Source organism: Alexandromys fortis, unplaced genomic scaffold (genome assembly GCF_014885135.2).
Source record: "Alexandromys fortis isolate MF-2015 unplaced genomic scaffold, M_Fortis_MF-2015_v1.1 scaffold_22, whole genome shotgun sequence".
NCBI classification, from domain to species: Eukaryota; Metazoa; Chordata; class Mammalia; order Rodentia; family Cricetidae; genus Alexandromys; species Alexandromys fortis.
Window position 1 is genome coordinate 13,288,306 of NW_026067900.1, and position 20,228 is coordinate 13,308,533.

General features: G+C 42.0%; 1 protein-coding gene and 1 pseudogene across 2 annotated transcripts in view; one reads left to right on the plus strand and one right to left on the minus strand.

Moving 5' to 3' along the window:
* The window catches only part of Filip1 (filamin A interacting protein 1), a 150,188-nt gene extending 140,321 nt beyond the window's left edge, over positions 1-9,867 (minus strand). Inside the window, exon 1 of one of the 2 annotated variants that reach the window (XM_050126438.1) lies at positions 9,451-9,866. The gene's annotated coding sequence lies outside the window, so the exon portion shown is untranslated. Of the gene's footprint in view, positions 1-9,450 lie in introns of both variants that reach the window. The other variant, XM_050126425.1, reaches the window with a different exon arrangement.
* LOC126489925 (5'-nucleotidase domain-containing protein 2-like) overlaps positions 7,679-20,228 on the plus strand; it is a 36,283-nt pseudogene continuing 23,733 nt past the window's right edge.

The window sequence follows — 20,228 nt, forward strand, 5'->3', positions numbered from 1 at the left end:
ACTCCCAAGAGACTCAGATTCATAGGGTCCTGTTACCACTGGGATGCAAAATGGCCTGCGTGAACACAGGCTTTCAACTTACAGAATTTCTCGGAAGGCAAAAATTAATTCTATTATGCATCTTCATTCTATGTGAGACATTCTCCAGGTGCTAGTGCTGGTCCTGTCTTGGGTGCCAGGAACCTCTGGAGCTGTGGCTTCACTGGCAGGAGAAGGTTGCTGAGGCTGCACCCTGAAGGTGGTATCTACTTTTGGTTTCCAGACTGAGTGCTCAGCTGCTTGCTCTACCATGTTATAAGCTCCCACCGCCACTGACCAAGCCACTGTGGCGGCCATGCCTTCACAGCCATGATAAACTGCTCCTTCCGAAACTGTGGGCCAAAGAAAACCTCTCCTCTGTTAAGGTGATTCTGTGGGTATTTCTTCACAGGGACAGAGCATAACTAATACAAGAGCGTTAATACCCACCCAACTGGAGGCTGTGACGGTCCTACTTGAAGAGAGTCTATGGGTACCCATGCTCCTCTGTATCTTCGGAGAGATGGCCCCGGTCTACAAAACCACTGGCAGTGTAAAACTCAAAACCCCTTTCCCACTTGCTATTTGACCAGGCACAGAAGTGTTGAGAAAATTAGCAGCTCTTACAGAAATCTCAGTCACTCTTAAGTATGATAAATCGTTCATATCTTCCACTTAAGAGACATTCACTAAAGACAGTATGGAAATTATCACTCAGTTTTGTTGCCAAAAGAAAGTTAGGGTAATTGACTAACAGGGAAAAGCTTCTGGAAGCCACCCAGTCAAACCCTTTATCTCCAAAGGATAGAAGACTAAGTATTCTCCTCCTTTGACAATATTAGGTCTTTTAACTTAAAGGCAGGGAGGACTAAGGGGGAATTCTGAATTTACTTTAAGGGAATCTACAAATGAAGCAGAAAGCCTTGATGAAATCAATCACTGTCTCACCATTTTGCCTCTGTTGCTCTGTATGAAACAGGTCTATGCCGCAAAGGAAGCCGCAGCTTTGCTTCAGGAAGACGTACAGCCTATAAGGCACAGTGCAAGTCCTGTGCATCAGCCAAGAAAGTACTGGGAGGAGGCACTCAGCTATGCTAACATAGTTGCCAAGACACTGCTTTCAACTTACAGAATTTCTCGGAAGGCAAAAATTAAGTCTATTATGCATCTTCATTCTATGTGAGAGATTCTCTTTGGGGGAATTATTTGATTCGCTGGGAAAATAAACTACTTACAGACTCTGGCATAGGAAAAAGCAAAGCACTATATACTCCATGAAAATGTTATTAGGGACACGGAGAGAAGACTCGGTGGTTAGGAGTACTTGTTGCACTTGCAAAGGACCTGAATTCAGTTCCCAGCACTCAACTAGAGCTGCTTACAATGGCCTGTAACTCCAGCTCCAGGGGCACCTGAAGTCACATGAACATACCAACATACAGGTGTATACATACATGCATACATCAAAATAATAAAAATAAATATCCTTTATATTATAACTGCTCCCCTTTTCAAACAGTTCTCTTTTTATTTCAGATAATCCAGAAGGTAAATGCCAACCGGTGAACAGAATCTAAAAATTTCCCACTTCTGAACATCCAGATATTTAGCATCATGTAACTCTTGTGTTAAAGAGATAAAAGAATGAAAAAAGTATCCAGCAAAATGTTTTGGCAGTGCCGCACAGTAGCCAAATCCCAGCTATACAGTGCATGTGTGTGTGTGTGTATACATATGCATGTACATATATAGGCATGGTAGTCAAACCTTTAATCCCAGCACTCAGGAAATTGAGGCAAGAGAGCCGCTAGCTCAAGACCAGCCTGGGCTACATAGTGAGACCCTGTCTCACAAAAAGAAAAATGTTGAAAACTGTCAGGTAATTGTTTTTAAACTACAGAGGCCTCTCTGCTCTGTTCTACTTTGTTTTGTCTTTGATTTTGATGGGACAGCCCATTGTCAGTTGACACCCTTCACCCAAAATGTCTTGAAAAACAATCAGTCACTAGACTTGGTACTGCACTCTGTGCCCCAGCTCTTCTACGTCTTGCTGGGTTGTCAGACTTCACTGGCCATTGAGGCCTTTTGGGAACCCTGGGAAAAGGCCCTTCAGTCCGTTTATTCTTTGCCTTTGGTGAACCTTCTGCATCCACAGGCACAGCGGAGCCCTTTAGTGTTGAATTCTATACTCTCCCGTAAACACGGCTCAGCTACTGGGGGCAGGGATTACTCCTTGAGCCACTTCCTGCATTTCAAAAAAAAAAAAAAAAGGTTGAAAATAAGGCATAAAAATGGTCAAATCCCCTGATTTTGGATTTTATATCTGCCACTGGACAAATTATTTAGCATGTAGAAATTTTATTTTCCTAATCTATAAGATAGGGCTAAAAGTGGTAGATCATTTTTCTAGTATGTTGAGGCCCTGAGCTCAAACTCCAATTGAGGGTGGCATCATAGAGTTGCTATGAGAAGAAAACAAAGTCATTTACAGGATATGCTGGCATACGGCCTAGCACAAAGCACTGGAGTGCAAACTGGCTGTTATTAGCATCATTTGCATGTATTACACTCAATTGGATGTAAATGGAAATACATACAGCTATTATGTATCTTTATATTTTGTATCAAGACTTGGGGCTTAAGTGTCCCCGTTCCTGGTAAATTCCTGTTATGCTGGGTAAAGATCTGTTGAATGGGCCGAGTTTTGAAGGTCAGAATGTCTTAACAAGGTTGGGGGACACCCTAAGGAGTAAACACCACAAACACAGCCAGCAGAACAAGCAACAGGCTGCGAATCAAGCATTCCGTTTGGTGGTGCCCAAACCAGCAGACGATGCCTAAAGAGACAGCATGTGGACACCAAGCTTACATGATCCAAATACCAGGCTGCTCTTCACGCGTGGGTCCCTTGCCAAACAGCTAACAGAGCCCTGAGAGCCCTGAATACCTCCGGTGTCGCTTTTCGAGACTTATAGAATAACGAGGAAATCTGTGAGGCTGGCAGAACCTGCTGGCTGGGCTGGGGAGCCAGGCCATCTTTGTTTTCATTTTAGTGTGTGTTGTCGTCACAGTAACTGCAGGCTCCAGACGCAGGCCCTGGGTGTCATTTCCTCATGTGCGTCTACTGCCACACTGAAATAGCATTATGAACTCAACAATGCCTCTTCCTTTCCTGTTGTTCTGTAGCGCTCCAGCCCAAGCAGAAAGCTCGAAAGTGAGTTAGTTGAGACATAAGTGTATTAAAGAAAAAGAAAGTTAATTTATCCCTATTATTGTATTGCCTGTGACTCATGAGTGTCTGTGTGTGTGTGGGGGGGGGGGGGTAGTTATGTTTGCGAAAGTCTTGCAGATACACAAGATGAGTTAGCCATAACCTGATTGTGTTGGTGATGTCAGCAACCTACAGCTCTCAATCAAATCATCTTCTGGTGTCAGATCTTTAGAAAATTACTATTTTAAAGAACGCGTTTAACCAGTCCGCCTATGTTCATTCCATGGCTTTTCTGTGGATTTTCTTTACAAAAGTAAGGGGTAGGTGATTTATTTGTCATACCTGGGAGGAGCACGCTGGCAATGACGACAAAAGAAAGACCAACTATTCCTAAGCGCAGACATTTAAAATCCTCAGCCACAAAGCAGGAAGCGTGATTTTCACCATGTTGAGTGAGACAAAGAGAAACTCAACCCAGAAAAATCCTTCACCTTGAGGGCTCCATTAAAGGCAAATTACTTGAGACAAATTCTGCCCTAGCTTTAAAATACCCTTTGGTTTGTCTTTCACCGGCCGCAGAAACATATAAATCACCCAGTATTGCACACTGACACCATTTCCCAAAAAAGGAAAAGCGACACAAACCTACCCCATGTCTTGGTGTCGCGGTGGCTTAAACAAGGCCCTCCGGGATGGGGAGCATGGGGTGCTGGAGTAGTCTCATCTCAGTCCAGAGTTTCTCGCGTTGTCAATCAGAGGTTTAACAGTAAAACAACTCAGTTCATGTTTGACTTTCCTCCTGAGTTCTGCCACAAGGATGCCTGGCCTTTGAAATCAAACTGCCCCAGCTACTACCAGAGACAGTTGCACTCTGCCAACAGCCTTTCTCTTTCTTACTAGGGAAAGAATAAAACTGACCATTTAAGGAAAAAAATAATATACTTCAGTATGCTTGCCTGAAGTTCCTATATTTTGGTCTTAAAGCCTCTGCAGTAAATCTGCAAAGCCAAAAAAAAGGGCTTCTCTCTCTCTCTCTTTCTTTCTCTCTCCTATCATCTATCTATCTATCTATCTATCTATCTATCTATCTATCTATCTCCATCCTTCCTTCTCTTCTTTTCCACAAGCAGGTTTTCACTGGAGAATGAGAGTTTGAGAACTCAGCTTACAGACTCCTCTTGTCAGTTTACAGAAATGGAATAGAATCGACAGGTCTAAACCGTAGTCACGCACACAAAGTTTACTGCTACTATGCCTACTTAGAACCCCCCCCATCAGAATGCTTCCTATATTTTGTTAAATTAGGTGTATACAGCGTATGCATAAGCATCTTTGTGATGTGAAACCGTTATTGTTCGTCTTGTGGCTGATTTTCTTGACATTTTTAAGACTACTAGGATTAAGAGCAATGAATAGCAGGAATTCATTTCTATTCGGTAAGGATGATGTTAGCCTGAGGTGACCTTTTTTGGTCTTTTCACTTTATCGGTTACTAAGTTAGTGAAACAAAACAAATCATCAGAGGGAAGAAGTAGAGAATAATGAACTCAATATCATCCCCTCCATGGAAGTCGGCACGGCTCTGTATTACCCAGTGTAGCTGGCTGGGGAAGAGTCAGCCAAGCCCTAAGTATAAAGACATTTTATCTCCAAGTGCAAATATAGAAACAAGAACAGCCTATCCTGTGGGTGATTTCTTAACCTTTTTAGTAATGCTTCTAGAAGACACAGGACTGCTGAGTGATAACAGGGGTGGGGGTGGACGGTACAGTCTAAATTCCATCTGCAATTATTGGCTGCTGTTCAGACTGTCTGCTTAGGGCGCCCAGCAGCACTACGATGTCCCAACCCGGATTCCGACATAAAGAATGGACCCTCTCTTGCTTACAATGGTGAGCAGCGGTTTATGAACCATCTGAGGACTTTATGTGCAACTAGGATTAGAACAGACAATCGCACTTAAGTGTGACCATAGAGGTGAGACTAAATGGACTGGACAACATATCAAGCACATGCCTATGCCAGTAGCTGGTTAATCTTCAAACAACACAACGAGGACAAAACACTGTAACACTCAGGTAAAGAGGCCAAAGCACAGGGAATCTGTCCAAGGCCACAGTGAGTTGAAACCTGAGTCCGGGTCACCAGCCTTGTCTATTACTTGATATTCTCGACCCCTCTTCCATGACTCTATCTTTACTGCTAGAACTTCAATCACATTCAAGGGAACAAATATTATTTCATTAGCTTATCTTTTATTTTGTTGATAAGTATTAAAATACCATATAAATTAATTTATAATGTAGATTTTATATCATTTTTCTAAGTTGTTACCCATGATTTTTCTCTTGAGCATTTTTGTTAAGGTTTATAGTAACATAAGCTTGCCCACCAGACCCATGGCTTTCTATTTAAAAACATAAAGTTAGGGAAGTAAGTAAAGTGTGGATTAAACTCTGTAATCCCCTAACCTAAGTCTGAGGCACCTATTATACCTTTTATTATCTTTTTTTTTTTAAAAAAATAATCTCCACAAAACTGGAGAGAAGGCATTGTGGTTAAAAGTGTTCCCTGCTCTTGAAGAGTTCATTTCCCAGCACCCAATAATCATGGTATACAGCTCAGGGCTCCATGGAATCAAATGCCATCTCTGGCCTTCTCCGTCATCATCACACATACGGCATACAGTCACACAGATACAAACACATACACATAAACAAAAATAAATAAACCTGGGGAAGATAACCTATTTCTCTTGCATTGGATCTGAGTTCAATTCTGAGCTCCAGAGTCAGGCAGCTCATGGTGGCCTGCAACTCTAACTCCTATGGAGCTCTATATCTGACCTCACCAGGCGCCTGTGCGCGCGCGTACACACACACACACACACACACACACACACACACACACACAAACAATAATAAAAATATTTTAAAGAGAAATGTCCATCTAAAATGAAAACCACAATGTATAATACTTAGAATGCATAGACCCCAACATTTCATAATTAAAAACTATAAACCATGAGGAGAACATTGCTTAATGAATATATTAATTATTTCACAAATCCCAGTAGGAACCCACTTCAGAATATAAGGAGAATGCTTTTGTTTTGGTGAACACAGAGAAAATAGCCTCAAAGGCCTTTTATGTTCTTGCTGTCTCTCAGGCTGCAGGGCTCATGGGTGATTGAAAGTAGCATCAACAAACATCTGTGTTCTCTATACCTAGGGAGAAGATCTCCAAAATGACCATGATATTTTAAGTGTTTTATTGTTCATGGCAAGATTTTAATTCATGACTCATAAGTAGAAAGAGTCATGATTTAAATAAACTGACCAAATGTACCCATATAAGAAGTCTGTCCCTAAAAGATGATTTTAAAAACTATGAGTTACAGAATTTAGAGGTTTAGAAGTCTGGGTTCCCATACCTGAAGGAGGTGGATACATGTCTTTTTCGTATCATTTGTGAGGCAAGCAATAACAGCTCTACAGTCAGACATGTAAACACAGTTAAAATTAGTAAAATATCAAGCTTTTTCACTGAGAAAAATTTTAGATAAAACACTATCAGCCATACTTCTAGTTCTTTTCTTGATTTAATACATCCTCACATACTCATCATTAGAAATCTGGAACCTAAGAAGTTACTAGATTGCCCTCAGTGTACATGGGGCCAAGAAGCTCCAGAACTACCCAGAAGATTTTACAGAACAATTTCAGCTTTAATGAGGCCACGCCTACCATGAAGAGCCCTAACATAAACAGCATTCGCGAGGCCAAACTGAGGAGCCACTTCCGGAATCTCTGTGAAGATGGGAGGGGATAGTCTGCATCTGAAAGGATAAACACTGTCTCTACTGGAGAGGAGTGTGTCCCAAGCAAGGGGAACTGCACGAGGAGGGGCAAGGTCTTAAAGTAGCCACTGTTTCCACTGTTTTTGTTTGAAGAATGGTCCATAACCTGAAGTACCCAAAGCCAAGGGACTTTGCTGTTGAGTAGTGGTGATGAAACTGGAGAAGTTAAGTAGATGCCAGATGATGGAAGGGTTTTTTAAATGCCCAGTCTCAGTGGTTGGCAGCAACAAGGAGTCCCCCCCGGATAACCAAAGTGTAGACTGACAAGCACAACCAAGTAGAAACTTGATCACCAGCCATGTGGTCTGAATGGTAATGAGGCTGACAGTGAGTGGGTAGCATATCCAGATAAGAGCCAAAGAGAACAGCAATGGCGTCCTACCGCACTTACATGCTTTTATAGCGAAAGGCAAGAGGGGCCACTCCAAAACAGCACACACACACACACACACACACACACACACACACACACTTGAATGAATCAGGGGATGGGTCCGTGTACTCATGGAGGGCGATTTTTGTTCAGGCAGTGGAGGCGACCACGTGGTTTAACTTAGCACCTCTTAATTCTCAAGGGGAAACTTGGAACCATGAAAACAATTCATGATACTCAAAACTCCACTTCAGCAGACGTGGCCTTCACTCAGGGTCAAGCCCTGTGCTGTTATCTAAAAGCTGTCTCGCTGACTCCAGAGAAAATCGAATGCCTCAAACCAGTGGTAGATTCCGGCCTTCCTGAGGTATGTGGAAGCCAGCAATGTGACCCTTCCTGGGATTAAACAAGAAAAATGCAGAGCATCTAGTCGTGACTTTTCACACGTCTTCCAAGACAAAGATATTTCATCTCCAGCAAAGTACCATGGGTTTCCTCTCTGACCGGCAGGCCACGCATGCACACTCACTATTATTTGTATATGTTGACTATATTGGATTAGCTTCTTTTACTTTGCAAACTAATCACATCATCAGAACCATGTAGCGTGGTGTAGATTGAAATAACAGCATTATTTCTTTTTCCTAAACACAAACTGTATGATCATCAATCGACTATTCTTAGAATAGGAACATTTACCAAAAAGGCTTACATATGCTCATTTGTCAAAGAAAAAAAATTCCAAACTGGCTAATGGAAACTCTTTTTTCACATGACACAAATGGGTTTTCTGTTTTGTTTTGCCTTGTTTTAAAGGCGGAGTCTCACTCTGTAGCCCAGGCTGGGCTAAAACTTACTATGTAGCTGAGGTTTGCTTTGAATTCACAGCAATCTTCCTGCCTCAGTCTCCCCCAGTGCTGGATTACAAGCCTGAGTCTTCATGACTAGTGTTCAAATAATTTCTTTGAAAAAATGTTCTTCAGGGCTTTCTTTGATATTGTCCTTAGGTTTATTCATCCAACCTCTCTGAATTATTTGAAAAAGTAATTCATCTTCTTAGGCAAATTCAACCCCAATTATAGACAACCAGGAATCAGTATTGATTAGATCAGCCATTTGTAGCCACAAGCTGAGAGACTGAGTGTGAACTTGTACACTGTAGGCAATTCTGATTAGGGCGCATGTCACCTCACAAACGGGGAGAGAATACACCCTCAAAGGATACTGAGCTTCCTTCACACTGCTGGAAATGCGCTCTTACACCCATGCAGCTTATGGGAAAAAAATTTTCCCCCTAAAGAACTTCGGTCTAAGTTTCTTAAAGCAGAATCCACTGTGTCCGCACAAAAGCAATCACTCCCTTTAATTAATTAACGCAACATCCTCCTGAATATTCAACTGCTGCACAAAGCAGTGAATCAGCAGCGGGCATAACTTGCGCGAGTCAGATACATTTGGGCAACTGCAGGCAAATGAGGTCAGACCCAGCACAAGGTGTCCCTGCCATCAGAGAATCCGGCAAACCCCAGCGGCGCAAGGAGCAAGGAAGCGGGTCGACGGCGCAGCAACAGGGACACCAGAGGATTTTCCTCAGTTACCACACAAGCTGCTCGGCTACTTTCAATAAATAAAAGCTACTTCGCCCGCGAGGAAATGTCCCCTCTGTGGTTTAGCCACCCTGGCTGTGAGAGGAGTCCATCATATTCCTATTACCTGCAAGAACACGACTCACTCAGCAGGCTAGCTTGACGGCTACTAAGACATTACAGAATGCTGTGTTTAAAAGGAACTCAGTATAACTGTGAAAAAGAGAAGTTTCTGATTTCTTTTTAATAATTCACACAGATTCTAAAATCCCTACACGTGCTCTCCCATCACAGAACAAGAGAAGTCCAAGCAAGAGACAAAGTAGAATAGGAGCAAATCGTTTTCTTGTGGAAACAGATTTAACAGAGTAAATATATTCTTGGGGTGAAAGGGGGGTCTTACCTGCTGGCGGCTCCTTTAACCAAAGAAGTATCCTTTCTCGGAGGGCTTATCCCTTGACGAACCCAGTGGTTTGTCCCACAGCCCAAGAGTGGGTCCCGGGAAAACTAGCCAGCCCAAAAGAAGACTGGGAAAAACGCTTTTCCCACTCTGCTGGGACTAGCCAGTAGCTGAAGTCATACAGGAAACGGCACGGAGTAGCTGCAGCTTCTCCTTCAACAGTCGGGATCAGCAGGAATTGGAAGCCGCCTATCTCCCACCCCGACTTTTGTTTCAAAGTTTTTTCAACTGTTGCTAGGTGTTGTTGGGCTCTGAGATTAGGTTTCTCCTCCCTGCGGCTCCCGCACACTGTCAGCGCGGTGACTTTGTTGGGGCGCTGAGCTGCGCGTGCTATATTTAACCAGTGTTCTCAGCGAGGCCAGCCTGTCAACAGCTGAGGAGTTTGCAGCCGGCCCTGCTCAGTTCCTAGGCAGCTGGGTTATCAGCCCCGCATCCCGCTCACCCCGGAAAGATCCCAGGAAGCCGGCAGACCCTTTTAAGGACCTCTGCTCATTTCACAGAGGTAATTACTGTTTGCAGACAGCGAAGTGGGACTTGGGCTTTTTAATCTGAACAGTAACAGAGCGGCAGTTGTCTTAGGCAGAGCAATTTCCCAAGCCAATATTCTACTCAATTAGACTCTTAGATAAGTGTTGTGATTTTTTTAAATGCATCTAATAGTGCGCTACAGCGGTTGAGAAGATTCACAGAGATCATTTTCAAGCAGCTTTCATCATTGCAGAGTTACATTTATAGCTCGATCACTTACTCTTAGAAGACCTGCCCTGCTGCATATATGAGGGCTTTTCAAATAAGGCTACTGTAAAGGAATGCCGACAGCACTAGGATTCTGCAAGAAGTCAAGTCAGGAAGGAAACTCTTACTATTCCAACTCAAGTCATTCATTCAAAGCAGCCTGAGGCAAACACCCCAGCAGCACCAGGACTTGAGACTTCGCTCCTGGCTGTCAAGCCTGAGTCATCATTAACCCTCCATTCTCCAAAGCCAGCGAGGAAACAGCTCCATCCAGATACATCGTTCTGTATCACAGAAAAGTATAAATCTGCCAAGCTTCAGACTCTTAAAAATGTGTGCTTAGTCCTCTGATTTACTAAGCACATACAAGAAATTAATGACAGCTAGGGGCTGCCGAGAGCCTTCCAAAAATACTGCCCTGACAAAAATCTCAGCAATATCCCTTTAAATGTAGACTCTAGTACCAAAATCAATCCATCATTTTAATAATAACCTTGCTTTTAAACTAGGTTCAGGGGGATGTGTCCATGATACTGACCTCGGGGAGCTAAAGTTGGAGGATCAGGAGTTTGAGACAGCCTGGGCTATACAGCGACATCCTGTCTCAACAAAATAAAATAAAACAAAATGGAGATAAGCCAGGCGACAGTGGCACAGCCACCTGTGATTCCAGCACTTGTGAGGCAGAGGCAGGTGGATTCAGTGAGTTTGTGGCCATCCTGGACTGCAAAAGAAGTTCCAGGACAGGCAGATATGTTATACAGAGAAACCCTGTCTCAAAACCCAAAAACCAAACCAAACAAAACAAACAAACAAACAAAAAAAAAGAAGATAAACAGGAGGAGGCAGGAAGATCAGAAGTTCAAGGTCGTCTTTGGCCACGTGGCAAGTTCAAGGTAACCTGGGAGTATTTCACGTAATGTAAAAAATAAAGATGCCTTCTTTTGACGGGACAACTAAAGGTGGACAAGAGAGACACACAAAGACAGAGGCGCTATATTTAATAGTCGCACTGTACAGTACATGCCTTTACATAGCAGACCATGAATATGACATGGAGGTGTCCTCATTCTTAACCTCATCTCCAAGGTTAACTGTTACCTCCATCTCCACCCACCAGAAAACAGCCCAGTTATCCCATCCTAGCAGCACACAGATAACACATCATTCCCCCTTAATTTATTTACTACTAAATACACACAAAACGTCATTTGTTCGGGCTCAGTTTTTTCTAGGTCTGAACTAACCTTAATTAAGGGAGAGGGAGAATGGAAGAGGAAGAGAGAGCACAAAGGCGAGATGGTTTGGCAGGAAAAGTATAGAGCCTGATAACTTAAAACTCCCAGAAAGATGGAAGGAATACACAAAGTTGCCCTCTGACCTCTATTCGTGTGCCCTGGCACACATGCATACATTAACAATAAATAAATGTTTCAACGGAAAAACTGTTGTTAAAGTTTTATGTGAGGTTGGCTGTGTCTTATAGAACGATGATGGATACTTCATTCACAGTCCCTACCATGGATTGTCTGCCTATTCACAGTCCCTGAAAGTGGTTCTGATACAGAGGGAAAGTGCATCAGTGGGCTATGGATGGTTCAGAACCATCAGGAGAGTACTGGTTGCATTGTTGCTGTTGTTGCTATTATCACTAAGGCAGAGGTAACTCCAAATGCATACAACCTGGCATCATCATCATCATCATCATTATCATTATTATTATTACAAAGACTGAGATAAGTTTGAAAAGTACACACACTCCTAGCATCCATACCACATACAACAGTTCGAAATTGAAAACCACCAAAGAGAATTCTGGGAATGCATCATTTCACCTCTACAGAGTTTCTTTACGGATGGTTCCAATCCGCAGCACAGCAAAGAAGAGAGGAAACAACCCTCTGTTCCTTTAGCAGCCTAGATCATTCCAGCTAAAGAAAAATGGGGTTATTCCTGCTGCAAATATCCAGAAGGAGTTTTCGGGTTTTGTTTTGTGTTATGGGAAGTGAATCCCCTGCTATTATTTACCTTAGCCTTTGGTGAGCTGGCCACTGTTGCCATTAGGTTCAAACAATGTGGTAGTTAGCAAGATCACACAGGATGTGGCTTATAATCAGATACTGTTGCTACCTTAGAAGCATGGTTTTTGTTTGTTTGCTTGTTTTCTCCTGCACAGACTATTCTAGACATGTAAACCAGGCTGGCCTCCAACTCACAGAGCTCTGCCTGCCTTTGCCTCCTGGGCTTCTGAGAGTTAAGAGGGGAGGCGTGAGTCACCTCACCAAACTAACTAAACTGTTGTTCTTAGTTATACTAGACATGTGAACATACCTGATTAGTATTCCACAGTCCCTGCTCGTGGTCTATCTCTGTCTGTCTGTATGTATGTCTGTGTCTGTCTCTATCTATCTCTGTCTCTGTCTTTCTCTGTGTCTCTGTCTGGCTCTGGCTCTTTCTGTGTGTGTGTGTGTGCGCGCGCGCACACACACACACATGCACACACGTGCAAGACATTTTGAAGGCTTCTCCCTCAGGAACAATTATTCAGCCTAAATAAAGTATTTCCTACATAATCCACAGAGGAAGCTTGCCACTAAAGACTACTAGAAATTTGTGATTTGTCAATGAGGAACTGAGATTCAGCACATATTGTTCATATATGACCATTCGGCTGCATCCTTTCCCACAGTCTTCAGGGTGATCTCTCTGGGAACCTCTGGAAAAGTAAGCTTAATTTCCCAATTTCAGCGATGAGTCATGAGGAAGGTTTTTTTTTTTTCATAGATTGCCATCATTTGGAGAAAGGGCAAGAGAATGAAATATCTGTCAACAGACTTTCTAAATCCGTTTCTGAGACCAAATCTCTCCTCTTGCTTATTTTAAAAACCATAGTGATTTAAAGACTTTCAAAAGCAAAAAGTTATTACATTATTCAATATATTAGTGAACAACTGGCATGATGTTTACACTGGCAATGACCAGGACTGGAGAGGTATCACGAACAATTATCCATACAGATATGCCCTGTTGATATTTAGTGCTCAACTCTGAGTTTAAGTATAAGCTTTTGAGTAGCATAGAATAATTTTTGTTGTTCCTTGCTGAATATTCAAACACCATTCACTAATAGTCAATAAATAAAAATGACTGGATGAGCAAGTTAACATATTATGATTTTTTTAAAGAAAAAGGAATCTTTAGAGCACACAGAAAGTGCTTCTAGACTATGCACACTCAACTCATTAGAAACAAACAAACATGGAGAAAAAAAGTCAAGTGTTATAGCACATGACTGTCACCCCAGCACTTGGAAGGCTAAGGCAGTAAGATAAGGAATTCAAGACCAACGTTAGCCACATACTGAGTTTGAAGCCAGTCATGCTACCTGATATTTGTCTCAAAACAACAACAAAATAATAATAATTAATAAAATGATAAGAAGAAACTCCAAATTGTGAATTGAACATTTTAAATTTTTTTAAAAAATTGCTGCAAAAACAATAGATTTCAGGATACAAACAAAAACATCATAGTCATGGCATGGTCTATATAACATGAGGGGCTGGCTTGTTGGGGTTTCTGTCCCGCCCAATACCCCACAGCTGGCAAGCCCCAAAGAAAATCACACAGAGATCTCCATAAGTTATAAAATTGATTGGCCCATTAGCTCAGTCTTCTTATTAGCGCTTGTAACTTATATTAACCCATTATTCTTATCTATGTTAGCCACATGGTTCAGTACCTTTCATGGGGAGAATGGACTTCTTCCTTCCCAGAATTCTGTTCTCATCGCCCCACCTCTACTTCCTGTATGGTTGACCTGCCTATACTTCCTGCCTGATCAATCAGCATTTATTCAAAACATGATTGACAGAATACAGACAATTCTCCCGCACCAGGTCTAGAACTACCTGGAAAAAAAAAACCTCAGTGAGGGACTCTCTAGACAAAGGTAGCCTGTAGGCATGTCTGTGGACAGCTGTCTTGACTATGTTAATTGATGTGGGAAAGTCCAGCCCACCAAGGAAGATGCCACCACTTGGCCAGTGGTCCTTGGTCATATAATAAAGCATTTGCTATTCTTTCAGAGGTCCAAAGTTCTGTTCTCAGCATCAGGCATCTCAACACCACCTTTCCTTAACTCCAGCTCCAGGAGATCCAGCTCCCTCTTCTGGCCTCCAAGGACGGACACGTGAGCGTACACAAACACACACACACACAAATCATCAAAAAGAGAAAGTTTTATTTCTAAAACCAAAAAGAGAAGAAAATGATCATCTATTGAAAACTTGCTGTAAGCTGAGAAGTTCTGAGAACTTAACATGTATTGACTTGTTTAACTCTCATAGCAACCATAAAATGTAAGAACGATTACCTACAATTGGTATGTAAAGAAACCTGGGTGCACGGACATAAAGTAAGTAAGCCAAGATCATTAAATAGTAGAACCAGAACTTAAGTCAGAGAATATGGTTCTGAAAATGTATGGCTTGTACCACTTAGCTACCTCCTCTGTTCCATAGTTAAAGTAAATACAGTAACTACTTACTTGATCTCTGACCACTAAACCATATGGACTTTACTATCTTTGAATGCATAAACTTTTGGGAAAAAAAAGCATGTTTTGCTTTGTTTTGTTTTGTGGTACTATGGGCGTGAATCCAGGGCCTTACCTATGTGAGGCAAGTGTTTTATCCTGAGCTATGGTCCTAAAGAAATACATTTAAGCCAGGCTGTGGTGGTGCATACCTTTAATCCCAGTACTAGGGAGGCAGAGGCAGGTGGATCTCTGCGAGTTCAAGGCCAATCTGGTCTACAAGAGCTAGTTCCAGGATAGGCTCCAAAGATACAGAGAAATCCTGTCTCAAAAANACAAGAGCTAGTTCCAGGATAGGCTCCAAAGATACAGAGAAATCCTGTCTCAAAAAAAAAAAAAGAAAGAAAGAAAGAAAGAAAGAAAGAAAGAAAGAAAGAAAGAAAGAGAAAGAAAAGAAAGAAAGAAAAAGGAAAGGAAAGAAAAAAGAAATACATTCAAAATCCCATAGTTTTGAAGACAGAAAAGGAGATAATTTCATGATGAGCACAGTAAAATAAATTCCCATTGTAATTACAATTCTTTTGAATACCAAAGCAGAGAAAATTGGGCTGACAAGAAATGATTGCTAGAGTAAATAAAATAAAAACGAAAGCCTATTTTTAAACACTGTAGGTATGAGCTGTTTAGCACATTCTCTAAAAAGAGCAATTCACGGCAGCTTAGTGATGAACGAATTTACTGCGTAGTGAAATTCTAAGATTGTCTTTTAAAAACACACTTTGGGTCTGTGATTAGATAAAAATTTTTAAATGTTTATGAGTTATTTGTTCATAACCAAAACTTCACAAAGACAGAGCCTACAACAAGAAAAACAAAAACAAAACAAAAAAAAGCATCAGAGAGGAATTCATATTTGGTTATTTGGGGTCTGATTGATGCTGTTTTTACTGGATATAATCAGGTTTTCTATTTTCTACTAGTCTAATTACAGTTCTACTAGGATTTAATGGAACTTGGGGCTGGAGAGAAGGCTCAGAGGTTATGAACACTGGCTATTCTTCCAGAGGTCCAGGTTACACGGCACCTAACAACCATCTGTAGCTTCAGTTTCAGGGGATCTGACTCTCTCTTCTGATTTATATGAGCACTAGGAACACGTGTGGTGCACACACATGAACGCAACCAAAACACTCATACATATCAAAAATTAAATGATTTTAAAAGGGGCTGTAGACCCTTACAGCCAGGGAGGTAGCTCGGGGGTAAAGGCACCTGATATCAGCTGGACAACCTGAGTTTCATTCCCTGAACCCACATAATGGAAGGAGAGAACCAGATATGACCCAGTGTCTTAGTTAGGGTTCTTATTGCTGTGAAGAGACACCATGACCACAGCAACTCTTACAAAGCAACCATTTCATTGAGGTGGTGGCTTACAGTTTCAGAGGTTCAGTCCACTATCATCAAGACGGGGAGCATGGCAGCGTGCTAGGTACATCTTGACCAGAAGGCAGCAGGAAGTCGACTGTCACACTGAGTGACACTTGAGAAAAGAGACTTCAAAGCCCACCCAACCATGACACACTTCCTCCAACAAGACCATACCCACTCTAACAAGGCTATACTCCTAATAGTGCCACTCCCTTTGGGAGCCATTTCTTTCAAACCAACACACCAAAGTTGGCCTCAAATTCTTTTTTCCTCCTGTCTTATTCTTCCAAATTGATAATAATTTAAAAAGAGAAGAATATGAGCAAACAATAAAGAAAGACTGGATATATGGCTCAGCAGCCAAGAGCACTGACTGCTTTTGTAGAGGACCCAAGTTCAGTTGCCAGCACCACATGGTGTCCTTAACTCCAATTTCAAGGATCCGAGGCACTCTTTTGTTCTCTGTGACATGTGCCATGCACGCACATAGTACACATACATTCAGGCAAATACTCATATACATAAAATAAAATGTGAATCATTTTAAAAAGAAAACAATGGAGCATGTGAGCACAAAAGAAAGAGGAAAAAATGAATGTTACGACATAACCATATTCTGCAGACACAGATATCGGTATCTCACTTTCAATGAGCTCAGAGAATCTTCCCTAGCACATACTTTCTGCTTCCACTCCTTACAGCACAGCCATGCCCCTCTCTTACTCAACGCTAATTCTTAACTGTAATCACGACTTTTAAACATTTGTAGTTGTTATTGCTTCGTGTGGGAGAATAGTCTGTATTCTGTCAATTACACTTTAAATAAACACTGATTGGCCAGTAGCCAGGCAGGAAGTATAGGCAGGACAACCAGACAGGAAGTAGAGGTGGGTCAATGAGAACAGAAGAATTCTGGGAAGGAGGAAGCCCATTCCTCTGCAGTCCTGACACTGCCACAGAAGAAGCAAGATGTGACTGCCTTGCTGAATAAGGTATTGAGCCATGTAGCTATCATAGACAAAATAATGGGCTAATGTAAGTTATAAGAGCTAATAAGAAGCCTGAGCTAATGGGCCAATCAGTTTACAACTAATGTAGACCTCTGGGTGATTTCTTTGAGACTTAATGATTGCGGGAACCAGGCAGGACAGAAACCCCTACAACAGCTTCTGATTCTTTGGGGCAAGATCTCACTATGTTTCTCAGGCCAGCCTCTGTCCATCCTCCTGCCTTTGTCTTCTGAGTACCAGCATTGCAGGTGTGCACCATTACACTTTGGTCAATGATTTTTTTAAAAAATTGAGACTTTCTAAGAAACAGACAAAAAACTCTGAAAACTGGGAATGGGCTATACAACACATAATAATCATGGTTTTCATCATATTGAGTGAAGTAACCCAGACCCAGAAAGACAAATATCATATTACTCACTCATAAGTGGCTTTTAGACATAAAGCAAAGGAAAAAAGCACCCTACTAATCACAATCCCAGAGAACCTAGACAACAAAGAGGATCCTAAGAGAGACATACATGGATCTAATCTACATGGGAAGTAGAAAAAGACAAGATTTCCAGAGTAAATTGGGAGCATGGGGACCATGGGAGAGGGTAGGAGGGGAGGGGAGGAAAAGGGAGGGGAAGGGAGAAAAATATATAGCTCATTAAAAATGATTAAAAAATCGTGTTTTTCCTTCACAAATCATATAGGCTTATATCAAAATGCTATGTAGATAATTAGATAAATCCAAACAAATAAACAAAGCCAGTTTTAGCCAGAGTAAGGGTAGAACCATTAAGATTTCTGATTCTGGAGTCAGGCAAAGCTAGCCTGAATGTTCTAACTCCACTACTTTATGGACTGTGTGAATTTAGCCAATTATTTTCTCCTAAGACTCATTTGTATATTTTATAAAATGATTATAGGAACTTAAGACCATACACTAGTATGCAATCAAAAATAAGTAGGTTAGGCCAGTTGCACAACTGCATACTCTATGGCTTTGAGAATGCTATTTATCTACATGGTTACAATGGCCACATAGATAAAATCTCTAAAATCAAATGTGAGAGTCACTGTGTGGCTTCACACATAACAATCTCTCAGCCAGAGCAGGAGAATCTGCGGTATGGGAGCAAGGATGCGTCAGACCCTGGGAAGTTAGGGCACCACTGGAGCCAGCCAGGAGGAAAAAATCCCTTGGCACAGCTAGGGTACTGTTCACAAGTTACAAAAGCGGGTGTGAACACTAAGATTAATCAAGGTCATTTGTGATTCATGTGTTTTTCTGGAGGCTGCAATTCCATGAATAACCCAGACACATGAAATATATAATACCCCACGGCACTTGCCTTCTGAAATACTCACAGATGAACAAGGTTTTGTCTGAGATTTGCTTTGGAGCATTCCAGAGTGGGGAGCAGAAACAAAATGGTCTGTTCACAGATGTTAAAGGCAGGGAGCAGCTGACCATGATGCTGCTCCATGAACAGAGGCTTTAAGTTTTCTCTAATAAAATGCATTTAAATACTGCCAACTCTTGACACAAAAGTACGCACCCAACAAACGTTACTTATCTTAGCCATAATATCATTATGGCTATCAGAGACGGGTGTTGAGGTGCACACCTCTAATCCCTGAACTCAGGAGTTGACCATAGGAAAATCAGCGGGCCATTCAAGGCAATTGGGTTTGAAGCAAGTGGGTGTCAAAATAGCAGCCACTAGATAGGTGAGTGGATAGATAGAAGATAGATAGATAGATAGATAGATAGATAGATAGATAGATAGATAGATAGATAAAAACTAAAAACATTTTGGGTCTGGGTGAATCCTTCTGCAAAACACATGAACTCTCACTGTTGTCTTTAGTTCTTAAATATTAAAAGAGGATTAGATTTATAGTATTAATATACTACTACTAATTGAAGTTTTTAAAAAAATGACAACAAAATGAAACTAGAAAGGCTTGCCTAAAGCAGTTAGTCTACAAACCACTGGGAAGGATGACCTACCTGTTATTTACAGAGCTCATGAGCAAATGCTCACCTGTTTGAACCTACAGAGGAAAATATCAAGAAGTTGGGCATCCAGCATGAGAGCTGCTGCAGCCCGGCCTGTGTAGCAGCGCTACCATCACAAGGTCAGCTGCTGAACACAGGGGAGACACACGATTTCTGAAGAAGAAGAAGAAGAAGAAGAAGAAGAAGAGGAAGAGGAGGAAGAGGAGGAAGAGGAGGAAGAGGAGGAAGAGGAGGAAGAGGAGGAAGAGGAGGAAGAGGAGGAAGAGGAGGAAGAGGAGGAAGAGGAGGAAGAGGAGGAAGAGGAGGAAGAGGAGGAAGAGGAGGAAGAGGAGGAAGAGGAGGAAGAGGAGGAAGAGGAGGAAGAGGAGGAAGAGGAGGAAGAGGAGGAAGAGGAGGAAGAGGAGGAAGAGGAGGAAGAGGAGGAAGAGGAGGAAGAGGAGGAAGAGGAGGAAGAGGAGGAAGAGGAGGAAGAGGAGGAAGAGGAGGAAGAGGAGGAAGAGGAGGAAGAGGAGGAAGAGGAGGAAGAGGAGGAAGAGGAGGAAGAGGAGGAAGAGGAGGAAGAGGAGGAAGAGGAGGAAGAGGAGGAAGAGGAGGAAGAGGAGGAAGAGGAGGAAGAGGAGGAAGAGGAGGAAGAGGAGGAAGAGGAGGAAGAGGAGGAAGAGGAGGAAGAGGAGGAAGAGGAGGAAGAGGAGGAAGAGGAGGAAGAGGAGGAAGAGGAGGAAGAGGAGGAAGAGGAGGAAGAGGAGGAAGAGGAGGAAGAGGAGGAAGAGGAGGAAGAGGAGGAAGAGGAGGAAGAGGAAGAAGAGGAAGAAGAGGAAGAAGAGGAAGAAGAGGAAGAAGAGGAAGAAGAGGAAGAAGAGGAAGAAGAGGAAGAAGAGGAAGAAGAAGAAGAAGAAGAAGAAGAAGAAGAAGAAGAAGAAGAAGAAATCATGAATCTGGCATTTATCTTACAGCTAAGCTAGCCTTCGTGAGCTTAAGATTAGCATTTATTTTATTT